Genomic DNA, 20,919 nt, shown 5'->3' with positions numbered 1-20,919 from the left:
ACCAGACCAGAACTAGACACCTTTACTGGACCAGAACTGGCTTTAAGAAGTGAGTCTGAGACAGTTTAATGCACCAGGAAACACAAGATGGATAGAAACTGTATATGAAAAAGAAAGTAGTCTCCATCTTTATTGTTAGCCTGGATGCTTTTAGGTCAGCCTGTAAGTGAAATATTAAGCCAGCTGCCTGGCTCTGTGATTCAAATACACCAGTGTGGTACAATGGTATGAAAAGTATTTAGTAAGCTCCTTGAATGTTGACCTTTTGACTCTTAGTGTTATGATGCTAGCTGCATACAGTGCTGTGGAAAGCTAGGCAGTGTTGTGTTTGAAATGCCCACTTATAGTTAACTGTGCAGGTTTCAGCCATTTAAGGCGATGGAAATTTGTAAGAATACACATCAGACGATCTTTGGGAGCACCAATGATTGATAAGAAGATAGGCTGAGAAAAACATGAACAACAACACAAATACCAAAGCACCAACAATCAGACTGCGAAAACACGTCTGTAGCTATCGGTATTAATACACAACACAACATTTCTTTCAACTTTTCTTCACCCAGAACTCTGTCACTGTTTCTGAGTGTTCAGGAGGGAGTCTAAGCAAGAAGAAACACAGAGAAAAACTAAAACTAACAGAATTCTTGTCATTCCAATACTTTGATCGTCATCCATGAATTGATCTGATGACGCAGAATTTTTGTAGAATGTTTCAAACTGTTCACCTGTGTCAGGTGTGTTCCTGGAGGGCAGGGGGAGGCACACACAGACAGGCAAGTTGTTTATCATTCTTCTCCGACACCTGTGATGGTGACCATGTGATGTCTGATTATATTTAGCTATTTCATCCCTCATGTGTCAGGTAATTGCTTTGATTTAGATATCACACCTCCTTCTGTCAACTTCTCTTCACTCTGCAGTTAGAAGGAAAATATCCGTCCATCCATCATTACCTGCAGGTAATAAGCAATAATCATGAGGCCTGTGTAAACTAACATGCCCAATAAAAGAAGATAACAACTCACCTGACTTTAACTAAACAAACAGGTAAGAGCTGAAACTGAAAAGGGAGACGGTCACGTTATTGTCTTCAAACTGATGCAGCGAACAGCTTCTCAGTCAACCATGTCGGACTAAAACTACTCAGACGAGTTTGTGGGAAAGATTTTCTCTGGTTCACAGTAAATCAAAATATTGTTCTGCATCAGGCAAACTTAACTCCTGAGGATATTTCTGAAAATACGAAGAACACTGGTTAAAACCTTTCCTAACACATTAAGACCTGGAAGGACATCAGTGGTGAACCATGATCTTTGATGAAGAAACAGCCAGAAGAACGTCTTCAATGATCAAAGATCATTGTTTGAAATTAAAAATAGAAGAAAATTAATGGTAGAACTCAACAAGGTTTCATTTAATGGTAAAAATAAGTCTTTCATCTAATGTTTTCTATTAAAGAGAAAAGGGGAGTGTAAATAAGGCTAGAAAAGTCGCTCCTTTGTCCCTAAGAAAGTAAAAAAAAAAAAGCAATGCCATCAATAGAAACTTGTCTGAGAGAGACTGAAAACATGAAGCCTGGACAGGAAATCTGAGGATGTTCATGAGCAGACACTGAATGTTTAATCCAGAGATAAACTCTGGTTTATATAGTATGATGTGCTTTACTTTAATAATCCATCATATTCAGTTTTAGGTATTTTCTACCATTAGATTCGGCTTTCCAGAAGCAAAAAATAGCTAAATTTTCCTTTGAAGGGAAAGAGATTGAATGGTGTTAGAACAAATGCCAAATCACTTCTTTGTCTCTAAGAAAGTGGAAACCTGGAGCAATGCCATCACCCTTTTCTACTCTGATGTAAATATTGTTTATAGCCTTTAACCAGATTTTGTGGTCAACACTACTTTGCTCTGGATTGTTCTCTAGACCCACATCACCTTTATGTGTAGCTCACAAATCCTCTGGAAATATCCACCTTGTCAGGTAAACCATGGGGGAATTTTCCCACAGCAACACTCGTTAAACATAGATGAACAGACGTGCCGTCCTCCATAAATCTAAGGCTTGAATGTGGTAAAGATGACAGTGAACTTGAGAAGGGAGGGGTACCAGGCAAGCTGCCAAAGTTCCCACAGTAAAACCTGTTCTGGTTAAGTCCTGTATGAACTGTCCACTACTGTAATTGTCAGGTGCATTCCTGGAGAAGGAGAAGCAGACAAAGACGTGGTCCTAAATGCTTTTTTGGTTACCCTGCAATGAATTAATAAACTTGCTGTCTGACCATGCCCAAGCGGCTAAGTCAGGAGGATTAAAATCATTCTCAGAGGAGTAACCCAAACAAGAGAAAAAAATAAACAGTTAGTCCGCTCTTACAACTGTCACTCACAACCATAACCACTCGGTCCAGGAGCGGACTAACGTGAAAAAGTCTTAAAAGGACAGCAGGTACCCGACAACTGCAAAAAAGAAATACAAAATTACTACAACCAAAACACTTTAATTCAATCTCAAACACATTAATTATAACATACCTGCAGCGTTGAATTCCTTTGCTCAGTCAAATACTTATTCCAAGGACCAACATCACTCAGATCCCAACCCTGCATTACAAACTACATTTAAAAACTCATCCACAATTTAAAATTCAACATATAAAAACATATTTACCCGCCTGCTGCTTAAAATCGACCTGCATCAAGACTGGCGTGGCCCAGCAACGTCCTGGCAACTGGAAACTGGCATTCCCTGGAATAGTGCCAGTTCCCCTTTTATAGAGGAACAGCCCCAAGGGCAGGGCGACAGCCTGCGGTGCCACCGGCTACAGAGTAATAACAGAAACAAGAACAGCTGTTTCCTTTGTTGAAAGTGATTTGCACAGTTTGCATAAGATTTGCATGCGTTACACAAACAGTTATACTCTGACCTAACTTTCATGGTGCAGTTAGCTTAAGTGACAACTAAACTTCACTCTTAAATTAACACTAAATTCAAAGATTTATGCAAAGTAGAGGCACATTTTTCACACAATGAAGACACAGTTTCTATTTACTGTCCACATTATACTTACATACATATCAGACTCTTTCTGTGATTCACTCTTTATCCAGGGACTGCAGCCTTTATTATTAGCCATCATATTTAAATTCCCAGCAGTAAGTAATGACGTTTCAGGCTGAGGATGCCATGCCTCATGTGAGGAATGAGTCAGCTACGCCGTAACCGACCGCACGCAGATGCTGCACATGTATAAATCCGCCTTAACAGTCAAGCTATTTCTTTCCTGAGTCGTGGTTTGTGTTGTGATTGCAGCTGAATGACCCTCTGTGTTTATAGTCTTGCAGGAGGGGCAGCAGACCTGTTGTTCTGAGCTGCAGCCCAGGAACCATTTAGATGTAAATGGAGGAAAGGAGTGATGTGCAATTATATGATATGCACTGATATGCAGATCCAGTAAAACAGCAGTTAAGGCTTTTAATGAGTCACCACCAGCTAAGACTTGCTCTGAATCAGTTGTGTTGCAACAGGGAAACCTTTAAAGTCTGCAGGAAACCATTAAAACAGAATAGAAACATGATCCTTCAGTAGATTTGCAAAAAATAAATAAAACCCCATGTAGGTATTTTAGAAATCTATAGAATGAGGAACAAAGGCTTTTATTTAATCCTTTTCTTCTTCACTCGCGTGGCTCTATGTGTTCGGCCTGAGGAAAGCAGTTTGATGTCTTTGTGCAGAGGGTGTTCTGGTTTCCCACAATGGTTTCAGCTTTCCACCTCACCTGCTGCTCATATACCCAAACAATGAGGTGTGTGGGAGGCGTTATTATTAAACTTCACCACACTATTTAAACTTGCGGAAACTGTGGTTTTTAGGTTAAAACATGGGCATGCAAGGAGTTTGGAAAAGCCTTGAAGACCGACTTCCACGTGGCTTTGAGGAGATTCTGGTCCACCGTCCTGCGGCTCAACAGGGGTAAGCAGTGCACCATCAACACTGTACGGGGAGGATGGATGCTGCTGAGGCTGAGGTCAGGTCTGTTGTGGTGAAGAAGGAGCTGAGCTGAAAGGCAAAGTTCTCTATTTACCAGTCGATTTACGTTCCAGCCTCTGGCCTTTCTCCACGGGCGTCTGGACTCTCAAATAGTTGCTCTACAACAAGTCTTTTATCCATAAAAACCTTTTAAAGGCAAAAATTTAAGAATTTTAAAGAGCTCCGCATTGGCATCACATTTCATCTAAAACCAGGTTTTTATATTTTTCCACCATCTTGATGTCTGTGTGTGTGTGTGTGTGTGTTGTATTACAACACACACACACACACACACATTACTTAATGCCATGTGTGTCCTCCAGCCACATATCTTGGCAAGTGAGAAGCAGTGACAGGGAAAGGAGGAAAGAAGAAAAACAAATCAGAAGATAAATGAAATGATTGTTTGGCGTATTAAAAACTGTTAGGGCTTCTTAAAACGTGGGAAAGTGAGACTGTAAGATAAACAGTGATAGGAATTTAGCTTCTGGATGGTAAAATAAAAAATGTGTAACAGATTCCTACATAAGTGTGTCCATAAGACAAAGAAAAAAAAGCCCAAAACATTCAACAGGAAACTGTGGTGTGTCTGGTTGTAATTTCTATGTGGGCTGATTGTGTTTAACGATACAGAGTTTTAAGATTGTGAGAAAAGCATTTCATGATACAGTATGTAGGGGTTTCCCAGTCATTTCAACTCAGGTCACATCATGTGCCCACACACCAACATAATACTAAACCCCAACCAGGAGAAATGCAGAGCTAGACAACGAACACGGCCTGGAAACCACCACACAGGCCGGATCTCAAAACCAACATCTAATAAAAGCAATAATGCTTTCAGTAAAAAAGTCCTGCAAACTAAAAGGCAGAAAGATAAAACAGCAGCAGAGATTCTGCTGTGGTGTTAGCTAAAGTTAGCAGGTGTAGGCCACATAGCAGCAGTTAGCTGCAGGCGAAGACACCTGTTCAGGTTAAAAGACCCTGTGACGCATGTAAGAACTTGTTAGACAGTAGGAATGACTAAAAGGAAGGATGAGTCATGAAAGGCAGGTCACGCGTGCAAAACTTTTTTAATCCAGAAAGAGACAGAGGTTCAGCTTGTCCAGCTAACTTCTACCTAAGAACATTTCTGATGAACTGAAGCAGCAATAAACAGAATAAAGTTACAGTAAGTATCTGGACTACAGGCTGAAAGGAAGAACGGAGCTGCAGGAGCAGATTTTCTAGTGAGTCATGCAATCAAAGGTCACCTGTTAACTAAACTAAAGCAAGCCAGGAATAAAAAGGTAAAGTGTCCAGATCAAAAGAAAATGAGGACATAAACTCCAACAGATTTACTAAGAACACGAGACCGGGGCTCCTCAGTTCGGTCCCATGAGGGCTGCAGTCCTGCAGGTTTTTATGTGTCCCTGTGTGATGGGGCCAAAGAGGGTGTGATTGATTAATTTAATTAGTGCATGATTTAATTGGATTTTACTGCATGTCATTTTACTTTGTTGTGAGACCTTGGGTTTTATGGAGTGTGATGTAGTGGTTTTATTGACGCCCTCTGTAAGTCTAATCCAACCCTTAGCAAATGAGCCTGATTGGAGACAAGTGTGAGCGTTTCTGACAGGATTTAAGCAGAACCAACACAGTGACAAGGACGCTGCTGAGACTAGAGCACCAGACGCGCCACGGTTCCTCAGGAGAGTCAAAGGCCGACTGATACGTGGGTTCAGTTACTCAACCCTGGGTCGCAGGAGCTCCATGCAAGGACATTTCCCGTTAACATTTTATGCTTTTGGAAATAAACTGTTGACTTTTAGCCTGGCTTTAACTCTGCTCACCCTGACTGAAGGAACTTTGAGGCCTGGGGCTCTAAATCCCCAGGGGGCGCTGTCCTCATGTCCTCAGTCCACGTCACACCTGCTCCAACACACCTCACTCAGATTAATGAGTCCTTGTGCAGAACTTCATAGGCAGTTGGAGCCATTTAATTTGCGTCAGTTGTGTTGAAGCAGGGGAACATTGAAAACCTGCAGGACTTTGGCCCTCATTGCACCGAGCTGATTATCCGGATGTGGACAAACTGGGAGTCAAGTTACCAAGGAAACCAATCAAAGAAAGTCAATCCTTACCTCGGGCCAGCAGCCGAGCCCAGAGGGGAGACCTCCACCTCCACCTGATGGAGGAACAGGAGACAGAAAGCTGTCAGTTTAAAACTAAAGAGATGACGACCTGAACCTTTCAGGACTTTCACTAACAGCTGACTTTCTTTCACGCAGGAGTTTTACATGTAATTATTTGTCCTTCGTGGCCTGGTTGAGGCTTCGCTACCGTTTCTTTACCTGAAATGAAAGGAAGTGTTTCCAGTGTAATAAAGGTGTGTGTTCATCTGTGAGATGAAGTAATGTGTTTATAAATCTGACGGCAAGCATGATGAAGCAAATCTTCCATGACTAAGGAAATCTGCTTTAATTAGCCTGAGTGTGGAGATTAAATCAGCGTATAAACACAAAGTTTACAGACTGATAGAAGATAAACGTATTCAAGTCAAGGAGGTGAAAACGACTAAATAAACTGTTTATCTTCAGTTGGTTTGTTTAATCAGATAAACTGATTATTTAAAGAGAGAAACAGAACATAAACTGGATAAATAAAGCTTCAGGTACACGAGAACTATTAAAATAATTCTGTCCAGTCTGTAATAAATCACATTTATTAAAAATAATCTGATTTCTGGTGTTTTACATTTAAGCCCTTGATCAGGATGGAGTTCTTCATATTTCAGGGCTCTGAATCCTAAAACCTTCTTTCAGTCTGGATGTAAAAAGAAGTCTGAAATAAAGTTAATTTTACTGTTTGATAAAAAATGTTTAGCTTTCATGTGTATGTAATGCTGTACACTGCATGGATGTATTTCTATAGAAAACCTGCTTTAACTATGAAGAACTGTGCAGGGATCTGTGGTTATAAAGAGTGAGTTTCAGTTTGATTAAACTTCATCAGTCTGGTGTGGGAATCAGAGCTGTGGTTATTCTCATTGACTCAACTAAGCATCATTTTACATCCATTTAATCCACTTCAAACACGACGTCTGTCGGTTAATGACTAGTTAATAAATACTGTTAATGAATTACAGCATGAGACAATATTTAGCTGTTAAACCTGTAATGGCTAAATGAACTTTCAGTCATTGTAAAGTGTAGTTAGAAAAACAAGAAGATGCTACATGATACAATATCTTTATTTTATTTTTTATCAGCAGTTAAAATGATAAATTGTTTTGAAAGATCTTCTTGATGATAATTCAAGATAACTGTCAGCACAGAAAGAATGAAGCTAAAACCAGCTGAGCGGTCTGATGCGCTGTCATGTCGTCATGCAGAGGCTGAATTAACTGGAACATGAAGGTGTCTTTGCAAAGCAAGATGTGCACAATTCCTGCTGATGACTCCTCAGTGCCAGTAACATGACCTTTACAGGGACTTTGAAGTAAAATTTGTTGTTTGGAGGCTTTGGTCTCATGGAGACAAAATAAACAAATGAACAGCCACATAGCAGTTCAGGAATGTGTTATCCGATGGGATGGAAGCAGGGTGGAGCTCAAAGATGGTAAACAAGGTGTTGTCAAGGAAGACATTTCCTTCATAGAGACTCCAGTTTTACTTTCAGAAATTAAAAAAGAAAAATATTCAAATGTGTGCACCTGCATGGAAATCCAGTCTTAACCAGAACACGATGAGAAGAGGATTCCTAAACGCTGTTTATCTGCAGGTCTCACTGAACAAAGATAAAAACAAACAGGTCTGGAAGCATTTCTACAGGAAGTCATTTATTAGACAAAAATAATCGAATTAGTTCCAGCACCGAATGAAGTTTGTAGGGAAACAAACGTGATGCGTTTCCTCATCACACAGAAACACAACATGCATAACAGAAAAGAGACTCTGCACTTACACGAGAAAGCAAAGCAAAAGATCCTCAATGTGCAGACACGATGAGCCTGGATCAGAGCAGATCAGAAGCCTGGACCTGGTCTGATGTGGTCTAGATGCCCCAACGAAGAAAAACAAACTAAAACAGGAATTATTTGTTTTTAATAAACAGAATAAAAGGTTTCACTAATCAGAAACTGTGTTAATGAGTTTACATGTTATTTAGGACAATTCATCCAGATCTGAGCATCATAAGTAGTTTTTCACCAGGACCTGGTCTAACGAGGTCTAGGTCCTTTGTTGAAATCACAAATCAGAAGCTGACCTCAGCAACGAAAGGCTGGTGTCTCTGCCCCTTCCATCCACCCACGCTCAGCTTCAAAGGATAAAAGCAGCCAGATGTTATTGATCTTATTTAAACCATGTGGTAGGGACGGGAGCGCCGATATGCTGGTGTCAATGCGTCCACATTAAAACAGGTCAAATATCCCAGTAACACCATGCTAATACAAAACAGGCTGTTTTCAACTCTGAGAAGACAATAAAATTCTGTGTGAAATTCATCCCTGGTGTTTTTCTTCTGTCACATGATGTCATGATGATGATGATGATGATGCTAGTGTTTTAATATTTTACTGGTTAAATGCAGGTTCTTGAGGACAATGTTCGCTCAATTTAAAAAATGTAATTTCATACTAATTACTGGTCTAATTATTTGATCATCATTTAAAAAAGATTTATTTTATCATATTTGAATATATTTTTCTTGCTGATATATTTAATTATAATTTTCTAAACATTTCTTTTATTTATATTCATGAGTTTTATTCGTATTTGATATGGAACCTAACAAGTTTGGACCATAAATAAGGTGTTTTTCACTGTTTACAGATGGATGGAGGTTTGTTTTCTTCAGTGCAGGTTTGGTAGCAGCACTGATGACAGAAAGAGGGAAAGTCCAGTCTGCAGAACATTTTCTAAGTAATCTTGTAAAATAATGAAGCCCAGATTTGGGTACTTTGATGGGGGTTAGTTTGATTTTGGTGGATCACATCAGATCTTCATGAACCAACGTGGTGCTGATGGAGCTTCATCTTCATCTTTCTGGTCGGGACTTGAGGTCTCTTCATTTGGGACGTACGTTTAAATCCCCATTAGTCCCGTTTTCCACCCTGAAAACACAAAGAGGTTCATTAAGACAAGCCATCAACAAAGGAGTAAAAATAACACAATAACCACACTGTGAACTACTGAACTAAACATTTTAATCTAACCGGATGTTTATCTGCGGTAACTCTGCCAACCTGACTTCCTTCCTGATAATAAAACAGTGGATCTGATAAATGAAACCACAATAAATCTCACTGTAAGAGTCTTTCAGCGTCTTGACTTGGAAATATTTCTCCTCCGTCCTCAGAAACACTACAATTAGTTCGATTATGAGAATATTTCTTGTCTTCAGATCACCTGATATTTGGAGCTGTTCAGAATTTCCTCTTTCTTGACTAATGGTCCAGTTTCAGCTAAAGAAAAGCAACCACAAAGCATGATACTGCCACCACCATGCTTCCCTGTGGGGACTGTGTTCTTTTGTAGATGTGAAGGACAGAACCAGAACTTCCTGCAGCTCCTTCAGTGTTCCTGGAGGTTTCTCTGAAGCCTCCCTGACCAGTTTTCATCAGTTTTGGTGGGACGCCCAGTCCGTTGTAATGTCTCTGTTGTCCAACATTTGTTCCATGGTAGATCCAATGTGGTGGAAATGTTTTTTTACACTTCTACTGACTGATACCTTTAATGGTGTGTTGTTTAAAGGTGTCCACACTGTAGCAAACTGATGTAAAAATATAGCAGAATTTTACAGTAAGAGGCGGTTTTTCAGTAATATTCAAGTACTATTTGTTTGGAGCATTGCTCAAATATTCCAGGACAGACGTGCACCACACCCGCCTGTCATTACCTACAGCCGGCAAGAGCTTCTCCAGCTTCGGCCACCTGTTGCAGATGGGCTGGAGCTCTACCTTAACTGGTCGGATATCCAATCCAAACCCAGAAAAAGAGGAGGCAGAGGGGGTGTCAGTGTAAGGAACAACAGGAGGGGGTATAAGCCTGTACTACCCTCTGTCATAATGGGAAATGTTGGCTCCCTGGTCAACAAAGTGGACGAGCTGACAGCCTGCGTGCGGCATGACCGCCTTTACCGACAGAGCAGCCTGCTGGGCTTTACGGAGACCTGGATCCGTGAGAGGACTCCAGATTCGCATGTCAGATTGGATGGATTTTCCCTCCAGAGGCTGGACAGGGATCCAGCGAAGATCTAACCTCAGACCCAAAGCTCTGACCTCACACATTATGAAATGAAAGACTCGTTCTGGGTCATCTGAGTAGTCAGGTCAGCTTTTCTAGATCCCCTACAGTCTTCCACTTCACAACATCTACAAGCATCTGGAAACCGCTGCCGGCTCAGTGAGGATTCTGGTTTAATACCATTCAGCCAATAGACTAATTAATGTTAAACTCCATAACAAAACTACTGCTCGGATTTTAAATTATCTTCTGTCCCGTCCTCAGTATGTCAAACTTGGTAGTAAGCAGTCTGATACTATTTTAACTAATCCATGAGCTCCACAGGGAACAGTTTTATTCTCTTCTTTATTCTCTGTACACGGCTGATTACAGGCTCAGTCAGCATCCTGTGTGCTGCAGAAGTATTCAGACGATGCTGCACTGGTGGGTCTGCTGACCCGAGACGATGACCTCGCCTACAAGAAAGAGGTGGATGCATGTCAGCAGACTTTTAAACTAAATGTTGAGAAGACAAAAGAGCTTATTGTTGATTTTAGGAGGAAGAAAGAGGATTCCTCATTAACTTTCATTAAAGGTCATCAAATCGAGGTGGTTGAATCCTACACGTACCTTGGTGTTGTTCTGGATGATAAAGTTTAAAAAGAACATGGAGGTGGTCTTTAAGAAGGCTCAGACAAGGCTCTTCTTTTTGAGGAAACTCAGATCTACATTTACACGATGTTTTAAAATTCTTCGTGAACGTCTTGTCATGTCTCAACATTTCAGAAGGTCTTTGTTCCTGCAGCTGGCAGATTTTTTTAAACCATGTTTTTAGTATATTTACATATTTAAGGTTTTTATCATGTTTTTCCTGATTGCGAAAGTCTGAGATGTTTGGTGGCAAAGAAGTTTCCCCTTTAGGGGATGAATGAAGCTTATCTTATTTTAAATCCTTTTCACCCGATAAAATGTATTATTTTACAGTTTTAGCAGCTTTTTATGTTTTAGGATCAATATTTCATGTTAGAATATCGATATCTTGTTAATTTGGGGCCAATATGTAGTTTATCACAGTCTGGAAAACAGTGGAAGGTAACTATGATGTCAGGATCTTGTCTAAATTAGAGGAACTACTTTTTCTTGTGCCTGGCGCAGTCATGTGTGACCTTCGGCACAGCGGAGCGGCATCTGACTTTTACTCAGCCCGTAGCATCGTGTGTGGAGCTGGACGGGCTGCAGTGATGTGCCACTGCAGCAGATCTTCAAGCAGCACATGACCTGCCTCAAGGCCACAGCTCACTGTATTAGGTAAATATACACTAACGTAATTTACTCTACTACTTCTTCTTCAACAGTGTACAACAGGAGTAGTTTTGTAAATAATATGTAATATTTGCACATTGTTCTCAATGCCTGATGTTAATCATGCAGACAGATCCTTTCTCTGCATGACTGATATTGTGACAGACAGAAACCTGAACAAAAAAACGTTTTCTTGTGTGTGTAAAGGGAGGACATGTGTTATTGTCCAAATCTTTAAAGGACTGTTACAAATCCAATGAAAATCTTAATTTTAGGAGTTTGCTGTCTTCTATCACTTTCCAGGTGCTCAGAGGGAAAAGTAGAGGACATCTAAGGGGGTGAGGGTGACTTGTGGACTTCCAGTAAAATTTCTGAAAGGTTAAGCTGCAGCACATAATTTACATACAGAAACCCTTTTTACCCCCAGTTGCTTTCTCTTATCGTTCAGTCTCTTCCTGTCATCTTTCTGTCTCTTCCTGTCATCTTTCTGTCTCTTCCTGTCATCTTTCTGTCTCTTCCTGTCATCTTTCTGTCTCTTCCTGTCATCTTTCTGTCTCTTCCTGTCATCTTTCTGTCTCTTCCTGTCATCTTTCTGTCTCTTCCTGTCATCTTTCTGTCTCTTTCTGTCTTCTTTCTGTCTCTTCCTGTCATCTTTCAGTCTCTTCCTGTCATCTTTCTGTCTCTTCCTGTCATCTTTCTGTCTCTTCCTGTCTTCTTTCTGTCTCTTCCTGTCATCTTTCAGTCTCTTCCTGTCATCTTTCTGTCTCTTCCTGTCATCTTTCTGTCTCTTCCTGTCATCTTTCTGTCTCTTCCTGTCTTCTTTCTGTCTCTTCCTGTCATCTTTCAGTCTCTTCCTGTCATCTTTCTGACAACCACTTCTCCTTTTTACAACTGAATCTTCTATTTTATGTCTCTCTATTTAATTCATGTGATGGTTTGTCTGCCGTCTGGTGTCGTGTTCCATACAGATATTGTTATAAAAACATTCCTTTTACCCGAAGTCCTTTCTAGTTGCATCATGGACCATTCTACAGATGTGGAGAGCGACCTGGAGCTTCTCATTCTGTAGAAACAAACTTTAGTTTAGGAGCCACTCTGTTCTTTGGTTTGTTCTTAAAGGTTTGAAATTGTTCTGCATCAGGTGACTGTGGCCACAGTGAACCAGCGTCTTTAAGGATTGCTTCAATAACAGTATTTTCTCAATCTTTAACATGTTTTTCCTTAAATGTCATGTGTCAGAAAGGCTGGGGGGAACGAATATTTAGTTCCGCGTTTCTAGACGTGCATTGTTAATCGACGCACATATGTTGTTACGTTGCTTTGATCAGCACAACGTTTGGTGTGCGTGAATGATATAAAAGTAGGTAACTGTTGATAAAGTGTTGCTAAAACTCTTTTAGAATCAGTTGTGTAGCTCCCTGTTTAGTGATACTGCCTGTCGTGCTTGTTGTGATCATTTGCCGAGTGTAATCGGCGTTTATCGATCGCCGAGTTGCCGGCTGTAGTCTAGCGCCGATATTAACCCTATAAGTGCCGCGGCGCACGTTTACTATTTACGTTTGTAATTTCTGTTCTCCTAAGTTACATATTCAAGCAGTAGTACTTTCCTGTTATGTATTTTGCTTCTCATTACGACTCTTTATGTTTATTTGCAGACCACACACCTGCTCATCTTAATCCTAATCCAGTGTGTCAAATGCTATCTGCTGTACCAGTTAAGCCAGCATTAAAGGTTCTAAGCTACCTCCGGTCTCCTTGGTTCTCTAATCGGAATCAACTGTTCATATTGGCCGCTCCAACCAGTGTTAAAATCCCGAGTTAATGTGGTGGCATCTACATTAAATTCTGGTCCTTCGAGCCGGATTGGAGTATCATCAACACAGTATGGACAATTCAGCACCCATGGAAGAGGTACAAGTGAGGCCCCATAGAGCTACTCGTCTACCCCAACACCTAACGGACTACGAAGTCGACTATCAAGTGCCCAGCTCACAGCCCCCCATCGCTTCATCCCGCTTTGGCAGCAAACACAGAAGCCACTCGAGGAGAGCCTCAAGCACTGCATCCGGCTACAGTTCACAATCTGGGCGACGGACCATCTACTCTATCGGCGGCTATCCACATGAAGGCCTCTCTCCCGTGCAAGCTGCAATACTGGAGGAGAGCAGTAAACAACGGGAACTTGATAACCTACGAAAGCAAATGGAGGAAGACTCACTAGCTGACCGCGAACTCCAACAAATACAGGCCCAAGCTAAAGCTGCTCAACAAGCTCAAGAGGAAGCTCTCGAGGCTAGAGAAGCTGTTAATAAGCGCCTAAGTCAGAGTCGTCGTCTGAAACAACTAGAGACTGATGTGGAGCTAGCAAAGTTAGTCACCTCCATGCTCTCGGCCAATAGCACTACCAGCTTATATGAACCACCCCCAGCACCTACAGGTTCGGCAGCTCCCGCTGTATATCTGGCCCCAGCTGCAGCACCTCAGCTCCAGACACATTCTTGCGATGTCTTGTCTTCTAATGTACAGTATCCAGTCCAACCAGCGACTGCTGTGCAGAACCCACCAGCGCCAGTGACCACGGTGCCCCCCTACACTCAGCCTCCTGTGTCCCACATTGCTCTCACCGATACCAGTCCAGCGCAGCCTACATCAGTTCCAGTAGCAGCTTCCAAGTGGGAGCAAACTCCGACTACCTCCTTACCCTACCAAGCTTTTCTGCCAGCACCTGCCCCATATCCTGGTCTACAGCCACAACCAGGAGCAGACATGCTGTTCGCTGCTGCCTTCGGTATCCCTAGGCCCATGCTGCCAGTGTTCGAGAGTGGCCGCGAGAGTGATTTCGCCCTCCTAAAGATGGCATTGGACAGTTTACTAAACAACCATAGCCACCTCAACGAGCAATACAAATACCAAGTGCTGCTAAGTCACTTAAAGCTACCCAGTGCGCTACAACTCGCAAAGGCCTACATGCACCATCCAAGTCCATATACTGCTGCACTCAATGCGCTACAAGATAAATACGGCCAACCAAGGCAGCTCGTGCAGTCAGAGCTCGGCACCATTCTCAACTCCCCTGCCCTCAGAATGGGCGATGCCAGCAGCTTCGACTCCTTCGCTCTGTCCGTCCAATCACTTGTGGGCATGCTGCAAACCCTTGAAGGACAGAATGGTATTGAACTCATGTGTGGGTCACACGTGGACCGGCTACTAAGTAAAATGCCTCCAGCTTATCGGGACAGCTTTGTGGAGTACTGCCTTAACCGGGGAATCCTGCAATCAGGCTCTGATCGAACGTACACACTCCCGGACCTCGCCACCTGGCTCCAAATCAAGTCCCAAGCTAAACGCATTTCAAGCCGTGCTGCGGCCCTGTACCAAACTGAGCCCAATAAACCGATTAAGAGCACAAAGAATTCCACCTCCTACAGAGAACGATCCACCCCAGTGCTCCTCACGGTAAAGGAAGAGTCACCTGCCTCCAAGCCGAGCCATAACAAGCCTGCTCCCAAGTCACAGCCATACTGTCCGCATTGTGACAATAAAGATCACTACCTGACCTCCTGTGATAACTTCAAGAAGCTCACTCCCAATCAGATTGTGAAGTGGATCAGGGATGGAAACCGGTGCTGGAAATGTGGTCGCAGTCATGCCGCGGAGAGCTGTAACCTCAAACGGCCCTGCAAGGTTTGCAAAGAACTCCATCTCACAGTACTACACGACTCCATCCAAGATACATCCAAAGCAGTCCCAACAGTGAGTTCTTCAGCTACAAAGGTCTACCTTGACCGTCCCAATCGTGCACAACGAGTCATGTTAAAGGTAGTCAAGATTCTCATCCACCATGGCAAGCAGGCGGTCGAAGCACATGCTATATTGGACGACGGCTCGGAGAGGACGATTGTGTTGGCACCAGTCCTGCAAACTCTCAAGCTGTCTGGTACCCCAGAGGCTCTCCCCATACAGACAATACACCAAAATGTGAAACAGCTAGAAGGTCTAACAGTCTCTTTTGAGGTCTCCCCCCTTTCCAAGCCAAATGAAAGGTATCTTGTCTCCAATGCATTTTCTGCTGATGGACTGAGCTTTGCTGAGCACAACTATCCCGTAGCTGCACTACAGCGCGCTCACAGACACCTGAGAGGCCTCCCACTTCTTCCAGTCAACCACGTGCAGCCTCTGCTCCTCATCGGGTCCGATATGTGCCATCTCATCACACCCGTACGACCTATTGTCCAGGGCACTCCGGATGAACCTATCGCTGTATGTACACGTCTCGGCTGGTGCCTCCAAGGTCCAATGACACCGGTGCAGAATCCACGCAGTCCAGCCCAATGCTTGCATATCACTACAGCTGCAGCCAACACAGAGCTACTCCAGCATGTGCAGCGCCTCTGGCAACTGGACACCCTGCCATACAGTGAGAAAGCTGTAATCAGGTCCAAGCTTGACCAGCAAGCCCTTAACCTTCTCCAAGCGTCTACCATCAGAGTAGATGTAAAAGGTGTCCAGCGCTACGCTACCCCTCTCCTCCGCCGATCTCCACCAATTCTTCTCAAGGCCCCCAAGGAAGCAGCGCTATCAAGTCTTCGCCGCACTGAACGTAGACTCGCCAAAGATCCGTCAAGAGCTGCTGCTTACTGTTCCGAGATCCTAAAGCTGGAGACTGCTGGCCATGTGGCAAAGATCTCACCCGAAGAAGCGCTCAAGTCAACCGAGTCCTGGTACATTCCGCATCATATGGTGCATCATAATGGCAAGGATCGGATTGTCTTTAATTGCTCCTTCCAATATAAGGACCAATCCTTGAACGAGCAGCTACTTCCAGGGCCGACCTTAGGTCCATCGCTGTTGGGGGTGCTCCTGAGATTTCGCCAACACACCGTGGCCATCAGTGGTGACATTCGGAGTATGTTTCACCAGGTACTCCTGCTAGCAGCCGACAAACCCATCATGCGCTTCCTGTGGAGGAACATGCAGCGAGAAGAGGAGCCACACATCTATGAATGGCAGGTCCTTCCATTCGGGACCACTTGCAGCCCGTGCTGCGCCACTTATGCGCTGCAGCGTCACGTTCAGGACTGTCCACCAGACCAATCAGATCTAGCTGAGGTTGTAGCCCAAGCCTTCTACGTCGATAACTGCCTTTATAGCACTCCAGATCCCGCCAAGGCCAAGGCGGTTGTCGACGGACTTCGGAAACTCCTCGCTGAGGGGGGCTTCGAGATCAGGCAGTGGGCTAGCAACCTACCTTCAGTCATCGAACATCTGCCCTCTGAAGCTAGATCCGCCAGCAGTGAACTATGGTTGTCCCGGGATAGTGCTGAACTGGATGAGCCCACACTCGGCCTGCAGTGGAACTGCCTCGACGACACCATGGGTTACAAGCACCGCCCGCCAGAGCCTCTCCGACCCACGCTAAGGAACCTGTACAAGACTCTTGCTAGTCAGTACGATCCACTAGGCTTCATCATACCCTTTACAACCAGAGCAAAGGTTCTCATACAGGATCTCTGGAAGCAGGAACCGAGCTGGGATGAACCTATCGAGCATCAGCAGCTGAAGGAGCAATGGCTTGCCTGGGTGGAAGAGCTCCCGAACCTACTTCAGGTACAGTTTCCAAGGGCCTATACTCCGCCAAATGCCGACACCTCTACAGTGACTAGACAGCTCCACGTGTTCGGCGACGCATCAGAGAGAGCATATGGTTCGGTCGCCTACCTGCGAACCACTGATAACAAAGGTGACGTCCACATTGCCTTCATACTAGCCCGTTCCAGAGTAGCCCCCAAAAAGTGCCTCTCCATGCCGCGACTAGAACTGAGCGCTGCGCTAACAGGTGCTCAACTTGTCAAGTTGATACAGGCTGAACTCACCATCCCTATCCACGAAGTCATCTGCTGGTCAGATTCCACCACCGTTCTTCACTGGCTGCAGTCGGAGTCCTGCCGTTATAAGGTGTTCGTTGGGACCCGGGTGGCGGAAATCCAGACCCTCACAGACGTGACAAGTTGGAGGTATGTTGACTCACCTCGTAACCCTGCAGACCACATCACTAGGGGCCTAACCTTGTCTGAGCTAACATGTCACAACCAGTGGAGATTTGGCCCTGACTTCCTCTCCAAGTCTCAAGACCAGTGGCCCGCTATGCCGAGCACCACTGCCAATCCAGATCCAACTGAGCTCAAGAAGAGTGCCTTTGTTGGAGTGGTTACAGTGACTTCAAGCCTGCAACTACCCGACGCCAGTCAGTTCCGGTCATGGCAAGAGCTAGTACGAGCCACTGCGCGGTCCCGCCACGGGGCGGCTACCCCCGATGATGAGGTTGAAGCTTCTGATTATGTCGCTGCAGAAAGGGCCTTGCTGGTCGGAGCCCAGGCAGAGTCCTTCCCCGCAGAGTTAAAGGCTCTTAAGGCACAGCGCCCAGTCCCATCGGATAGCAGGATCGGCTCCCTCGCACCGGAATACGAAGAGGTGACTGGCCTTGTCCGGGTCGGCGGAAGGCTTCGTCGTGCAGCGGACCTGGAAGCTGAGACGATCCATCCTATCGTCCTAGATTCTGGACACCCTACAACCAAGTTGCTCATTAAGGACTGTGATGAGAGGCTCCACCATCCAGGCGCCGAACGTGTCCTTGCTGAGCTGCGACGTCAATACTGGATCCTAAGAGGGCGTGAGGCGATACGTAAGCACCAGTTCAGCTGTCGTGAGTGCCGGTTCTGGCGAGCCAAGCCTCGGGGCCCAAGAATGGCCGATCTTCCACCTGCACGGCTGCGCCTGTACAAACCACCCTTCTACTCAGTGGGGGTCGACTGCTTCGGCCCCCTCCTTGTGAAGATAGGGCGTCGCCACGAGAAGAGATGGGGAATCCTATTCAAATGTATGACAACCAGATGCCTGCACTTGGATCTCCTTGAGCGCCTGGATGCCGATGCATTCCTGCTTTCCTTGCGCCGGTTCATAGCCCGGAGGGGGAAGCCATTCGAGGTTCTCTGTGACAATGGGACCAACTTCACTGGTGGCTGCCATGAACTGCAAGAAGCCTTCAAGGCCATGAGCCCTCAATTGCAAGAACAGCTAGCTGAGCAGAGAATTCGGTTCCAGTTTAACCCTCCAGCTGCTCCACACTTTGGAGGAACTTGGGAGAGGGAGGTCAAGTCCATCAAGACATCCCTGAGAGTCATACTACGAGATCAAGTAGTCCCAGAGCCAGTGCTGCAGACCCTGCTTGTAGAAGTAGAAGGAATCCTAAACGCCAAACCCTTAGGGTACGTTTCAGCAGATGTGGCAGATCTCGATCCGATAACCCCCAGCATGCTGCTGATGGGCCGCAGAGACTCATCACTCCCACAAGCTTTGTACGACAGTGAAGACCTGCTCGGGAGGCGTCGGTGGAGGCAGAGTCAGGTGCTGGCCGATAACTTCTGGTCATCATTCGTTCGCCAGTACCTCCCAGGTCTGCAGGATCGTCAGAAGTGGAAGACCGACGGGAAGGGGCTCACCGTTGGCCAGGTCGTCCTCATCGTAGATCCCCGCTTCCCGCGAGCCTCCTGGCCTGTAGGTACAGTGACTGAAACCTTTCCTGCAGCAGATGGTCGAGTACGTACAGCGGTGGTGAAGGTGAAAGAGAAGATCTACACCCGTCCTGTCATCAGGTTGATTCCCCTTCCCCAGCTCACTGAGGAAGGTGATCGCGCCCCAGACAGTCTTTCTGGGGACGAACAATTATCCTGACAGACAATTGGGGGCGGCTGTGTCAGAAAGGCTGGGGGGAACGAATATTTAGTTCCGCGTTTCTAGACGTGCATTGTTAATCGACGCACATATGTTGTTACGTTGCTTTGATCAGCACAACGTTTGGTGTGCGTGAATGATATAAAAGTAGGTAACTGTTGATAAAGTGTTGCTAAAACTCTTTTAGAATCAGTTGTGTAGCTCCCTGTTTAGTGATACTGCCTGTCGTGCTTGTTGTGATCATTTGCCGAGTGTAATCGGCGTTTATCGATCGCCGAGTTGCCGGCTGTAGTCTAGCGCCGATATTAACCCTATAAGTGCCGCGGCGCACGTTTACTATTTACGTTTGTAATTTCTGTTCTCCTAAGTTACATATTCAAGCAGTAGTACTTTCCTGTTATGTATTTTGCTTCTCATTACGACTCTTTATGTTTATTTGCAGACCACACACCTGCTCATCTTAATCCTAATCCAGTGTGTCAAATGCTATCTGCTGTACCAGTTAAGCCAGCATTAAAGGTTCTAAGCTACCTCCGGTCTCCTTGGTTCTCTAATCGGAATCAACTGTTCATATTGGCCGCTCCAACCAGTGTTAAAATCCCGAGTTAATGTGGTGGCATCTACATCATGCACGGTGAAAAAGTGTATAAACATTTGCACTGTCTGCAGTGTTAGGATGAGATGGTTTTGTGTTTTTCATGGGAATATTGCCATGTTTCTAAAGGTAAATACAATTTCTGTACTTTTCTGGAGATGGAGGACTACTTTAAAATAAATGTAGACACGTTTTACATGATATTGTGTGTGTGTGTGTGTGTGTGTGTGTGTGTGTGTGGTGGAGAGAGTTCTTTTGTTTGTCTTGAAAGAAAACTATTGCATTTTACTACATTGGTGGAAAACTAAGTATGTTTAACTTTTATTAATTAGCAATGGAAATCAGCCAGATGTTTTATATCCTAAAAATACACAAAATTCACAGAATCAGGTAATTTACTTTAAAATTTACAGTATCTGAATAAAAAACAAGCTTCTGAAGTATTATCTACAGTATTCTGAAATTATAGTTAAAAAAAACTATTAAAATAAAGTTACGGTGAAAATGACAATAACCGTCCTGCAGCTCTGCTGCTGCCAGTATTTTAATTTAGCTTTGGTCTTTTTCTTACTCTCCAAACTTATGCAACCAGATTTTTGTATGCTTTATATATTTATTCTCCTCTCCTAACAGATATGCTTGATTTTTTTAATTCTTCAGCTCATAGGTTACCATAAAAGTGTTAAATTAACTTCTTCTCTTCGGTGAAGCTGTGCATTGTCTCACACACTGATAACAAGGTTTCTCATAACTGCACTTCAGCCTCTAAAAATGAAAAGAAAATGGCATCTCTAAAAGAAAAATGCCACAAAGTGCATTCTCAGATGTGCTGCTGACTCATTTCACACATTTTTACAGCATTAAACGCTGGATGTTCCTGCAGCACAGTGACCTAACCACACTACCTACACCCATGCTTCCTGGCAGATACTTGTCTGATTTACAGATTTAAGAAAACAAAAAAGAGGCTAAACTTTGGAATCATGTTATTAAATTTTACTGCGTTGGGTTTCCTGAGTTCCTCCCTATGTGAAGGAAGGAAGATTTGATTTTAAAGA

The sequence above is a fragment of the Melanotaenia boesemani genome, chromosome 14 (assembly GCF_017639745.1).
Source record: "Melanotaenia boesemani isolate fMelBoe1 chromosome 14, fMelBoe1.pri, whole genome shotgun sequence".
Lineage (NCBI taxonomy): Eukaryota > Metazoa > Chordata > Actinopteri > Atheriniformes > Melanotaeniidae > Melanotaenia > Melanotaenia boesemani.
This window is presented reverse-complemented; position numbering follows the sequence as displayed.